Consider the following 13,469-nt stretch of genomic DNA (forward strand, 5'->3'; position numbering starts at 1 on the left):
ACATCCGGACATTAATTGTCAAATGAAATTGGTCCTCCTTGACAGAGAAAGATGGCCAAAGCCATTTCCTCAGCCATGAAGACATACACTCACAGTTAGGTAGACAAAGCCTTTGTCTCCTGTTTTTAAATAGTTAAAAGGATGGTAGAATTTGATACCCTTTTATTCTTCATTCCAGAGAAACAAAAACTCTGAACTAGAAGCTAGAATAAAGATTATTTCACCTAAGGTTGACATCTTTTTAACTAGTCCTGCTCCTGTGCCTTGAACAGAAATCTGGCACTCAGAAAGGTATCATATGAGGTTTTCCCTGACAAGGGGATAAAATATAGGCTGTTTGAGTTCTGCAGCTGTTAAAGGAACAGAACAATTTAAATAACCCAGCAATCCTACTTTTACTTATTGGCTTTGTGCCCCATGAACTGTTCTGGCCTTCAGAAATTCATCTCAACTAGGGTTGTTGTCTTTTTTTTCCCCCTTGGAGGGTTCCTGTGCCTTTAGCAGCTGCATTACAGGAAGAATACAACAGGTGAAGCTTTTTCCATGGCTTTATTTATTAGCTGCTCAATAACATGTGTGTGTACAAGAAGGATTCTGATGGGATTATTTCGTAATGATGCCTCCTGTTACAAAGGCAATTAGCAGAGAAAAAACAAAAAGGCAAAATACAGTGAGCGTTTACCAGTCCCACAAGAACTCAGGCTAAAAAGGAGACCACACCCTTCTTTGGTGAAGAAAAGGTTATTGGTTTTACTTACAAATGTTCCTGCATATAAAATGCAGGTGTAGTATAGAGCTTCAAAAAGAGTTTATTCAATCTGTTTTGTGTTCTATTACACTGGGAGGAGTGAAAGAACAGACACACATGCTCTCAGCAATAGAGGAGGAAAGAGAGGAGGGAAGAAAGAGGAGGAGCAAAAGGAAGAAATCACAGGAAATCACATTGTAGGCTACAGAGATCCTAAGGCTAGTTGTGGTCCAAATTCTCATGAAGTAACTGCAACATTGCCCCCTTCCAGTAACTTTCAGTATGAGTTCCCAGCGGATTCCCAGCAGATTCCTCATGCGAGAAAGGCACTTAGGGGCAAACTACACATAACACTAAACAAGTCACTTTTAATTTTATGGAAATCACCTTTAAAGTCAGCTTAAATCATTGTAAAATACTTTTTCCCTGGCTGGAGAAAGCCCATACGCAGCAAAGTCGGGTGCAAAGGGGACTGCTTCACTCTGCCAGGAATGCCCAGGAAGAACCAAACCAAGTCAGCTCAGTCCCCGTCGCTCCACAGAGCAAAAGGGACTGAAACGGCTCAGCTCCTCCTGCCACACATCCTCCCAAAATGGAGGAAGGCACATCCACCTCAGCCAGGGAGGCTTTGCTGTACATGGGTCTTCCTCACGCGGGGAAAGCCCATGCACAGGAAAGCTGGGTCCCTGGCCCAAACACTGGCTGGAGGAGCTCGAGACGATGCTTCGGCCTGGGACTAAATGACATCAGGGGGCATAGCCACACCCCCTGATGTCATTTGGCCCATGGAGGGCTGGGTGTGGGGTTATCCAGCTCCATACTCAAAAGTAGTTTCCCACCCCTGAAATAGAGGATGTCTTCAGAGAGCAGGCTGTCTTCTGCCAAGTATGACCTATGATCTTTCTAGCTCTATGACTTCTTGTATAGGCTTTTCTTCTTGAAATTTGGTAAAGGCATATGACTCTGACTTTGAAAAGTTCCCTGAAACTTGGGAGATCTCCAGCAAACAGAGGTCTATGGGCTTGGTAAAGAACAGCCTTCCAAAGCTCATAAACCTGCTGAATCAGGGCCCCTGAGGCTCATACAGGACACAAGTGGGGAGGTCGGGGGAGGGGGGCAACAACTCCTTCAAGCCTGCATTTGAGAAATGGATGCAGCTTCTTGACAACATGGCAAAAGGTCCCTAGGAGAGGCAACGCACCCAACTCTGAGAGCCAACACACCCAGTCCATTATTAATAATCTCTTCCACCAAAAGCTATCTGGAGGAAGACAGCTCACGTTCTTTTGTTTTTCAAACAAATGCTGCACTGCTCAGAGTTGAAAAGGACAAGTGACTATAAAAATGTAAGCAGGCAACTCCCAGCTGAGAAATAAAAAAAAAAAATAGTGAAAGGGCCATTAGGCCCAGCGATGTCATCTGTGTCCCTCGTCTATATGTCTGTGCAGGGGATGGGAGGTGGGCAGGGGAAGCGGCGAACCGCCTCGCCTCTCTGCCCACAAAAGTATATTATGATATTACATCCCATCTGTTTTTCACCAGCATGGACGTTTCTTACCCATCAGTGCCTTCTGAGACTGGCTTTTTAAAAACGTGGTGATAACATGGACCCTCAGTCAGCCTCAACTGCCGTCAGCATTTTCTTTGAATTGCCAGGGCTGAAAATCATCTAAGGTAGCATATTAGCAAAATGAGGGTAAAGGGAACATTCATTACCAAGTTTTGTTATAGCCTCTTATGGCGGTGGTATTATTATCATCATCATTACTGTTATTTATTTATAACATTTATATCCCACCTTTCTTCCATTGTGGAACCCAAGGTGGCTACATGTGGTTCCCAGGTGGTCTCCCCTCCAAGTGCTGACCAGACCAAGACCTGCTTAGCTTCAGCGAGGTGGCTGCCTCACATGCCTTCAGACTATGCCTCAAGACCATATTATTAATAGTAATAATATTATTACTATTACTATTATTATTTCTTCACACTGATGTATTCCTTCACCTTGATGGACTCCTAGAACTACTTTATCTGAGGTCTCTTCAAATAAGTATCTTTGAGGATTTCAGGGTGCTGATGTGGCACTGCAATCATAGAATCATAGAATAGTAGGGCTGGAAGGGGCCTACAAGATCATCGAGTCCAACCCCCAATTGGCATGGCCTCCTGTGGGCTTGAATCTGCAACTCGGTAATAACTGTGCAATTGTACCTTTGTATTACACTGTTTGCCATCTTGGGTTTTCTTTCCTGCAAACGGAATTGATTCTGTAAAGGTCTGGCTTCCCACTCAGGGAAATGAGAATATGAAACAATAAATCCCTCCAATGATTCACATGGTACAATTACTCTGAGGTACGTTCTATAGAGGATTTTAGTTAGGCGAATTTGTATAATGGTGCTCCAACATGTGGCAAGATTGCAGTTCATGCTATTTTTAGAATATTTGCCAGTGGGGTTGGTGTCCTACTATGGTAGCTTTCCCCAGCCTGGTGCCCTCCAGACATTTTGGACTTCAACTCCCAGTATTCCTGGCCATTGGCCATGCAGGCTGGGGATGATGAGAGTTGAAGTCCAAACCATCTGGAGGGCACCAGGTTGGAGAAGGTTGGACTACAGCTACTACTAGTTTCACATGTATTTAGTGCCAGTGGCATACTAGATGTTGTACAGAATGTCCATGGCATTGTCCTTGCTCAGAGAACTCCAGACAGACAAGGCATTAATGGAAAGGATGCAAAGGATTGGCACGCTATCAGGGATGAAATAAACAGGCATGATCATCTTGACATGTGTTGGGGATTTGCATGGCCTCTTCATCAGAATCTCCCCAAAAGCCAATTTGTTGTGAATTCACCATGTTCAGACCTGGTCATGTGAATCCAATCTGGGTTTTTAAACACTTTGCTGCTTTCAGTCCTTTGACCGTTCAGTGCAGTCACTCAACTTTGAACCTTCCACTCTGCTGCTCAAGTACAGTGCCTGCTGCTGGTAAAGGTGGTACTTGCAAGTTCCATGCCAGGAAGGACTGAGGAAGTGTAGCATCAGGTGCTTGCTTGGAAAATGCTCACTGGATCTTCAACTCCTTTTGCTTCTGCCACGGCTTGCCCCATATCCATTCTCCCCCACCCCACCCCTGCCTTACTGCACTTTCTGAGACTTTGGTGCCAACTGAGCACAACCCCACCTCCACCTACCACCACCTTAAACTGTATTTCATTCATCCTAACTCCCTAGCCCCTGCATCTGTTCTTCTGAAATTTTGCAGGTTTCTTGTGTAGGAACACCTCTATGATAGGTACCATTTTTTTCACCGTAATTACCTACATAAATATTTACGTAGGCTAGAATGGCGAAAAATAGGGAACGCAAATGGCAAATGGCAATTTGCGTATGCCTTTTTTTTTTGGGGGGGGTAGCCGTGATAGGCTACGTAAATCCTTACGTAGCCTATCACGGCAGCCTGGAATAGGCTATGGCGGCCGCCATTTGTGTCCGCACCAGCCCGTCCGTGGCCGGAAGTGTGGCTGCGAAGCAGAGCCGGCCGGGCAGGATTCTGGGGGGGTGGGGGAGGACCGGATAGCCTCCTCCCCCATCAAGGATTCCGGGGGGAGGGACGGAGCACCTCCTCCCCAGTGGATGCCCCGACCAGAACAGGTAAGGTCATTGCCTGTTCTAGATGGGGTTGCACTCCCTCTGAAAGATCAGATTTGCAGTTTGGGGGTTCTCCTAAATCCATCACTGGAGGCCCAATTGGCTGTGGCAGTTTGGAGTGCCTTTTACCAGCTTGGGCTGCTTTGCCAGCTATGGCCTCTCCTGGACAGGGATAGCTTGGCCACAGTGATCCAGGCATTAGTAACCTCAAGACTGGATTATTGCAATGCACTTTATGTGGGGCTGCCCTTAAGGCTGCTCCGGAAGCTGGAGGTAGTGTAGAATGCAGCAGCTCGGCTGTTGTCAGGATGCTGCCCCTTTCCAGCATGTAATTCCTTTGCTGAGGGAACTGCACTGGTTGCCTATTTGTTACCAGGGCAGATTTAAGGTATTAGTACTAGTGTACAAAGCCCTAAACAATAATTTCATACATCCTAGGCTTTGTCCAATACATTACCCAAATGCTGAGGATTTTTAATATCCTCTAGCCATTTCAGTGTTGCTTTAGCATTTGCCTCTGCTAGGCTTTGAGTCAGCTACGGAAGCGGCATTTGAGACTCCCTTCTGAAAACTCAGTTGAAGACTTTTAAACTCTGTCAGACCTGGCTTGATTGCAGTTGGCTCTCTGCGGCTTCCCGATCGTTCACAAAGCCAATTAACATAGGCCTTGGTAGCTCTCCCCACCTGTGAGCTGAGTGAGGGAGCAGGACTCCATTTTGAGCTCTGACACACCACCTGAGTCCTGCAACCAGCTAATAGAAGTCTTCCAAGGGCAAACACATCACAATACCATTCTATTCACTCCGCAGTCCTCTTCTCTCTCCTGCCCCTCCCGCCGAAAAGAACGGATCTGCAGTCAGGAAAACCCATTTACTCAAAAATAAGAGTAAAATGTTTTTTCTCCTTCCGATAATGTTCCTGGTTCTTTCAGTAGATATTATGCTCTATAATGTGCTGCGCACACCCATTTTGTCATCGCTTTGGGTCATCCTTGCTCACAATTGGTTATTTACTCAGGGGCTTTTGAAATTATTGAGTTGACACATCTGTCAGACGGCAAAAGCAGAAATGCTAAAAGGTCACTTGGAGAGAAACCAGCTGCTTCAGACAAACCTTTCTGCCTTCAAATAGCACAGTCATTACAGTCTGGCAGATGGGGCCTCGGCTTTCATTTCTGTTTTTTCTCCTTCACTTCAGGTATTTAGATATATACTACCTCATTGCCAGGTCAACGTAGGCCCTGTAATTACCTACACAATAGGCAACTCGCGGCTTAAGGAAAACAGCTCCATTTCCCTCCAAGCAGAGAGCCAGATACAAATGACAGAAATGCTTGCCACAAACTTTCCAATTAACAGATTAGTTTTGACAGAAGTACATTTTTATTACTCCTACTCCCATCATTATATCATGAAACTAGCATTACCGCATGTATCGCTCTGAGAGCCTACGAAGGCTTTGGCAGTGATAAGGCAGTGACAGAGCTGACCAAATAATTCTTAATCACAAATGGATCTGAGATGTTTGGTCTCCCTTCTGGAGAGCTGAATATTCATGAACATTTTGTAGTTTCCTTTACTCTTCATCCAAAAGTATTTGATGGGGGCCTTTTTTCATGTGTTTGGCACGGCACGGCGACTAAGACAGGTTATGCAGTAATTTTAGTTGTTCTTTGACTGAGTAAAGCAACGTAGTGGAACTCTGAGCGAGAATGAAACGTTACAAAGAATTGCCTGAAGAGCTGTTAAGAAGACTACCACCAGGAGGGAGTCTTGGAAAGAGGTGAGAGGAATGCAAGGAGCCTAGACTCCAAAATTCCAAATCTGGTGCCTACAAAATTCAAGGAGCACTGAGTAAATTGGGTAAAATATAATTATCTGCATTATCTTACTTTGCTTACATTATGGAGCATGTATTTATTATTTATCATGTTTGTATCTCCCCCTTCGCAGAACGAGCTCAAGTGGGTTAACATAGAGGCTACTACTTTTTCCTCACAACTCCCCTGCGAAGTAGGTTAGGGTGACAGATAGTGAATGGTCCAACTCACTCAGCAAGCTTCATGGTTGAACAGGGTTTGGAAGCCAAGTCTATAATATGGTCCAAATTCAACAATCTCTCTGTCGCACCATGCTAGTTCTCAGTGGCTTCCCCCTACAGCCAGGGCTGGTGTCAAGGGTAGGTATGGTCAGGCACCTCCAAGGGCTCACACCCCAGTAGGGGCCCACTTATGAGAGCCCCTGGAGCAACTCCTACTCTTCAACATTGCAACCTGCTTGTTCATGTACCTCTTGCTCTGGCCCAGATAATGGTGGTGGTGAGAAAGGGAAGCAGTAGATGCCACTGCCTACTTACTCAGTGGTTCTCTGCCTGTCAAGCAAGCAGGATGCAGCAATGATGAGAAAGGGAATGGGGAGTGATAAAGGTAGGGAGAAAAGGTAGGGTCACTAGGGAGGAGGCCCACTGAGGTTATCTTGCCCAGGGGCTCTCAGAAACCTGGAGCCAGAACTGCCTAGAGCACAGACGGCGGTCATGAAGAATCCATTTTTATAGTCATTACCATATAACAGACTTATGATACAAGGAGTCTCTCCTCATTGTTAGAGGTTGATCACATAAATTAAGCAGGTTACATTGAAGAAATGTGATGGGAAAAGCTACATCTTAAATTTCTCTTTGTCAGACGGCTGTCGAAGACACAGAGCAAAGATTCTCAAGCTGGATGCCTTGGGGAGGGCTGGAATGTGCTTTGAAAAATTAAGCCACCATACTGGATGCATCCTCCATTCTACAATGCATCCAGTGTGGATGTACCATAGTATGAAGGCATCCACTATTCTCAGAGCAGGGAGGCCCCTACAGACACCCTGCTCAGAGACAGTTCAGGGGGCTGCAAGGGGAAGAGGGAATGAGTGACGATCACCTCCCTCCTCACTTCCATTTGCAGAAGCTCCACTGGATCCAAGACCCTTCCATTCCTTGGCGAGGCCCATCTGTGAATGGAAGGAGTCCTTCCATTCACAGAAGGACACATTTGGATCCATCCTCAAACATACATAGCTGAGCATGATGTCCTTTCCTCCGATTACTTGCACAGTAGGGATGCTGAACCTCCTTCAGCCTGAGGGCGGAATTCAATTTGGAGAAGTTGTCAGGGTGGGCCGGGGCAAATGCAAGGGGTGGGGCTAAAGTCAAAAGGGCGGGGCCCCAAACCCCAGCATATTTTAGCTGAAAGCTCTTCCTGCCAGTACCTAAGCCTTGGGAGAGGCATTTCAACTAGTGCTGGGTCAAACATTTCTCCCACATTTTCCCGACCATTCTCATTCAGTTTGATAGAAAAGAATTTGCTTTCAAAAAGAAATTCAAAGGAGGAGAAATTTCAGAGACATTTTCATGGCTTGGGTTTGGGGTGATTGTGCTTACCTTACTTGTGAGGTGGCTGAGCAGAGTGCATGAGTCTCCTGTCTGTCATTGTACAGTAACCTCTGTGGAAGACTGTAGCCTTCTTGGCTTCCTGCACTTCAGTTAAGGCCGTCATGAAGAAGCCGTCATGACAGAATGGCCTTGTAGGCCCCTTCCAACCCTACTATTCTATGACTACTATGAGGCAATTCCTCCCATGGGGCTTTTTCAGTTCAGAAAGTGTGCAGGTGGCCTGGGAGGCTGCAGAGCAATGGAAAGATGTGTGTGTGTGTGTGTGTGAGAGAGAGAGAGAGAGAGAGAGAACACACACAGCACCCTCGGCCACCTTGCAGTGATTAGCGAAGCTCAAAAAGACCACCAAAAGAAATTCAAAATTCTGCCTCAAAAAAGTGGAAGCCACAACACAGTTGATGCTGTTGCCACCTGCAGTAGCAGTGCAATAAACCAAAAACCCTCAGGAAAACCTTGCCAATAGTGAACCCTATCTGTGAGAAACTGTTGGAGAATTTCTCCTCCTCTAGGAGAAATTCGGTGAAATTGTTGCCCCAATTTCTCTCCCCACAAATAGGCTGGAGAATTCTGAGAGGCCATTTGCGCACAGCTCTAATTTCAACCTTTTAGAATGGGGGTGAATGTGCAAAAGCTGGGGAACCTCCAAACAATCAGGGGTGAAATATGGGGACCACCTGGTTATGTGGGGAAGGAAACGTGGCCATCTGACGAGCCTTGGATTGGGACTCCATTCCCCTTGCAACTGTGGTATCAACCCAGTTGATATTCACGTTGCTGTGCTGGCAGTGACATCACTCTAAGGGACACAGTGGAGCTCCCTGAAGCATTCTGGGCAGCCACTCACAGGTGTGAGGGGGTTCCATGAGCATCAGTAGAAAGCACTGGGCAACATGGGTGGCAGTTGGCTGGGAGTCAATGATTCCCTCTTCCCCTTACTGGTGCTGGCTACAGGTTTTTGAGGGCCCCTGGGCAAGGCATCCTCAATGGGCCCCTCCCTCCATGAGTCCACCTTCCCACCACCATTGTCACCAGCTGCTATTGCTCCTCCTCCTCTTTTTCATCATTGCTACCACTTGCTTGCTTGGCAGGCAGACAGCCAGGGAGCAAGTAGGCAGTGGCACCTACTGCTTCTCCTTCTCACCTCCATCATTGCCTGGGCCAGAGCGAGAGGCAGGTGAACAAGCAGGTTGACATGGTGAAGAGGAGGAGTAACTCCAGGGGCTCCTGTCAGGGGCCCCCTCCCAAGGTGTGGGCCCTTGGCAGGGGCCCAAGGTGCCCACCCTTGATGCTGTCCCTGTCCCTTACAGCGCCCTGAGCTATCTCCCATTCTGTTCTGGAGGGCCTGACTTTCTGGAGCAGATTTTCATGGGCACAGGGCTTGCAGGGGGAAAGGAGAGCTGAGACTTGAGAGAAGCATGTTCCCTGAGTGGAACTCCCGCCCAAAGCTCTGGACTCTACCCATTATTTTTCAAGCTGCTTTGGAGACCCTAGTTGGTTTGGAAAAGCGGTCTCCAATGTTTCAAATGAATGAATGAATGAATGAATAAATAAAATGAAGTGAGCGTTGACTACACAACCAGAAACTCCACTACCAGGTTCACCTGGCTTTCTCTAAAATATTGAATATAAATCAGGAATGTATGTGGCCTAGGTTGAATCTGAGAAGTTTTGCAATGTGAAGAGGTAGCGTTATTATCATCCATCATTAAATTCACTAAGTGTCAAAACTTATCACCTTGACACTTTAATGATCCTTAAGCTGTCCTTGTGAAAGCCTGGTGCCATGGCAACCCCTCAAAACACACGGCCCGAGTACTGCTGAACTTCTCTTAATAAATCAGGCATAATTGGCATCTATGCATTATAATAAATTAAAAGTTATTCAACTGGAATGATGTTATATTGTACAGTATTAAGTCATTAAATTGGCTGTCCTAATCTCTCCTTTGTGGTAGAATTCCTCACATGGGGAGGGGGCTGAGGTGGTGGTTATTTTTAACATGGAGGGTTTTATCTAACCTTGCACTTAATGCTGAAGATCATTAGTGGCAGTGTGGAGGGAGAGGTCAGAAAATGTTGTGAATTAATGTGAAAGCTGTCACCTGCTGACACCTGGGTTTGACTTCTGGTTAGTTTAAGCCCCCAGAGCAATGGGTTACATATAAGAAGTGGGCTAATTAAATTAAGATGCTAAAGTTAATTTTTCACCCCCAGATCATGAGCAAACAAAGCAGGCTGACTGGTTCACCCTTTCCCTTCCCTGCTTGTATGCTTTTCATTCACACTTGGGGTGATGTGTAAAATGCATAGATTCAGATGGGCCTTGAAGAACTACCCAGATTCTCTTTGATGACGCCTTTGCTTATTTGCCTTTGGGTAGCAATTAGCACATCCAAGAGCAGCATTTTGGATCAGGATGAGGGTCCATTGCACCCTGTATCCTGTTTCCAACTGTGTAGGGTGGCCACTTACACATCACCCAAAAGGAGGGCAAAAGGGGACACAGATTTGCATCAAATCTGCATGTACTAATTTATATGTATAGATGCACATTTAGAAATGATGATTGTGATTTAATTAGAAATATTATACATCTGACCGTAGTGGAGAAGGCTGGGACCAGGTGACCTACCTGCCTAGCAGTGCAGTTAAGTAATTTCAGACCCTAGATTTAATGGTCCTGTGGGTAGGGATGTTGGAGAAATCCACAATGGAGCCAAATGAGTTCTGATTTTGATGAATTCAACTGATGGATTCCATACCGGGCTGACTTTTCCCCAGTCAGATGGATTCTGAGGACTTGCAGACTGTCTTTCCAACTTTCCTGATTTTGCACAAATTTTGTCATAGAAAAATAAGCAAAAAATAAAAAAAACTGGCCCCAAATGCACATTTCACCAGAGGCTAAAGTGTGAAAATGCACATTTGGGGGGATTTTGCACACTTTGGGGGAATTCGTGCATTTTCGCACACACGCATTTGTGCACGTGCGCATTTGCACAAATTTGGAAACTGGAAGAAAAATCCGATGGATGGGTGGACTGTGGAGCGAAAGGCACCTGACAATCCATGAAACACAGACGGAATGAACTTTGCACCATCCATACGTCCCTGCCTGTGGGGGCCCCCTTTAGACAGCCGTGTGTATTATTTCCATTGTGAAGCACACCATGTTTGCCTTTGCCCCCTGCCCCCAACCACCCTCCCATGCTTTACAGCTGCATCTGCATTCCTGATGTGTTAGAACAATAACAGCAACAAAGCTATTTGTCAACCGTGATAAAAAATAATACTCTGAGCATGTGCAGTTTTGCATTTTAAACTCCCTTAATGATAGCACCATCATGACTACAAGAAGAAAATGGAGTTTGCTTCTGCTGCCCTGATACCCTCATCACCTGCCACTCTCTGGGGGGGGGGTCATCCCCCCACCCCCAGGTTCTGGTGCCCTGATCTTTGGCTTCAAGGTTCAGCCCCAGCTGCACCACTGTGTGTGCCTGGCAGTGGAGGCTGGTGGTTCTGAGTTTGGTGGGGCTGTGAATCCATTCTGGGTTCCACTCAGAACCAGCCAGAACTCTAAAGCAGCTACCCAAGGTGCTGATGCTATTTGGGGCTAGGGTTCAGAATGGGTTCACGGCCCCAGGGAAATCAGAGCCACCAGCCTCCACTTGTGCCTGCTGCTCTGTCTGTTGTGCACACGCTAACTGGTGATGGGTCCCTGCTTTGCCCTCTTATGGTGCTTTATCTTTAAACCAAAATTGGACCAGACAGTCCTTCAAACAGAGGACACCTTCAAACACAGGCTTGTTCTCTCTAAAATAGGACCCATGGCCAGCTTCCAACTTTCGCCAGCCAGCCCCTACTGACCAGAAGCTCACAAGCAGGGCACAGAGGTGGTGGCCACCAGGACTATGGGTTTGTTTAATCTGAAAGCAAAAAAATATATATGAAAGAGTCCCATTAAAATTTAATTTGGATTTGATCAATGCAAATTAAAATGAATCCTAATTAACAAATTCCAAATTAAAGTTTAATTTGATTAGAATTTCATTTCCATATTCCCCCCCCCCCCCAATTTGGAATCTAATGATTTGCACTGCACTCTGTCATTGCTGTCTCTATTAGCTTGCATGGGGGGAAAGAAAAGCTGGCTGAGGGGCGGGGGAGTTCACCCCCTACCAAGGTCCCTTGGGCAATAAGGTACTTGTTTGGGGTTGGGCTTTCCCCCTTCACCCATCATTTTTGTAATTGGAATCTGAAAAATGAAGGAACTAAATCTGATGACATACAAATGAAACTTCTACGAAATAAATAAATTACAAACGTATTTTTAAATCTCAAAAAGGAAAGGAAGAAATGACATCTCTCCACCAGTGCACATGCTTAATGGCCACCCTCTGTTCTTTGTCACCAGCAGGACAGGTGCTCAGAGATATTCTGCCCCCGAACATTTCAGACTGGGCACAGACTCTGGTTTATTCAGGAATTTGGTGGCAACTCTAAGTAAGATGAAGTTGTTCTTGCAAATGAAAGCATAACTATTGTGATGTGTGTGTGTGTGCGTGTGTGTGTGTGTGACAGAAAGAGAGAGGGAGAGAGAGAGAGAAAGAGAGAGAGGGCACATGAGCTTCTGCAAAATGATAAGGGCATTATTCCCCCAGCACCACCCAAGGCCGACCCAACCAAGACATTTTGCTGCCCAAGGCAAAGACAAGATGCTTTCCCACATTCCATATACAGAAGCCAACTGGACTGGCAGCTGAATCTTGCTTGGGACCTCAATATTTGAGGGAGTGCCTCTATGCCTGCCCGAGGATTGAGATCTGTTGGGGAGGCCCTCCTCTGCGTACCACCAATGCAAGAGATACTCTATGGTGGGATGTGGGAGAAGGCCTTCTGTGCTGTGTCACCCCAGTTGTGGAATGCCTTCCCCCACTTGGAGGCCCGATTTGCACAGATGTTGGTTTTGTTTCAGGGCCAAGTCAAAACAAGGCTTTTCACCAAAGCCTTTGAGGGCTAAATGAATTCCCTTAAGTTGCATACTGTTTGAACTGTTTTATTGTTTTAGATTTTCTAATTGGTATTAGCTTGTTTAATGGTTTCATATGCTTTTAGCTGTTTAAATTATTCATTGTTTTATAGTTTACATTTATTTTATCTGTCTACCTTCCTGAGATCTTACTAATACATGGAGGGATACAAATGTTTTAAATAAAATAAATAATAAAAATAATGGGGCAGTGTTCCACACCACATTGAGGGCATCAGGCTAGCTTGGGGAGAGCACAGAGCACATTGAATGACACACACAGCTCTCCCCTCCAATACCTCACTGCTGGTCCCTGACACCTCCTCTGCTGCCTAAGGTGGATGCCTCACTCTGCCTAATGGCAGAGCTGGTCCATGAAGTCTGCAGTCTGAGATCTCCACATCTGAGTTTTTGGTGATGATGGCATCACCTGGAACTAGTACCAAATGTTCAGACCCTGCCACATTGGGCATGGATTGTGGAGGTTCTGGAGCAAATAGATACGGGTGTGCACTGGGGACAGGATGCCCAAATTTGCCATGGAATACCACTCCATGCTAAAAAGTGAGCTGGCTGCTTTTGTGTGTGGAAACATAACCATCCT

General features: G+C 46.0%; 1 protein-coding gene across 2 annotated transcripts in view; it reads left to right on the forward strand.

Moving 5' to 3' along the window:
- Nucleotides 1–12,922, forward strand: part of RBM12B (RNA binding motif protein 12B) — a 149,269-nt gene extending 136,347 nt beyond the window's left edge. For both annotated transcript variants that reach the window (XR_014790057.1, XR_014790061.1), the window contains one exon: nt 12,254–12,922. The gene's annotated coding sequence lies outside the window, so the exon portion shown is untranslated. The remainder of the gene's footprint in view (nt 1–12,253) is intronic.
- Nucleotides 12,923–13,469: the final 547 nt, after the last annotated feature.

Source organism: Heloderma suspectum, chromosome 4 (genome assembly GCF_057233095.1).
Source record: "Heloderma suspectum isolate Gila_16-S chromosome 4, 16-S_ref, whole genome shotgun sequence".
NCBI lineage: Eukaryota > Metazoa > Chordata > Lepidosauria > Squamata > Helodermatidae > Heloderma > Heloderma suspectum.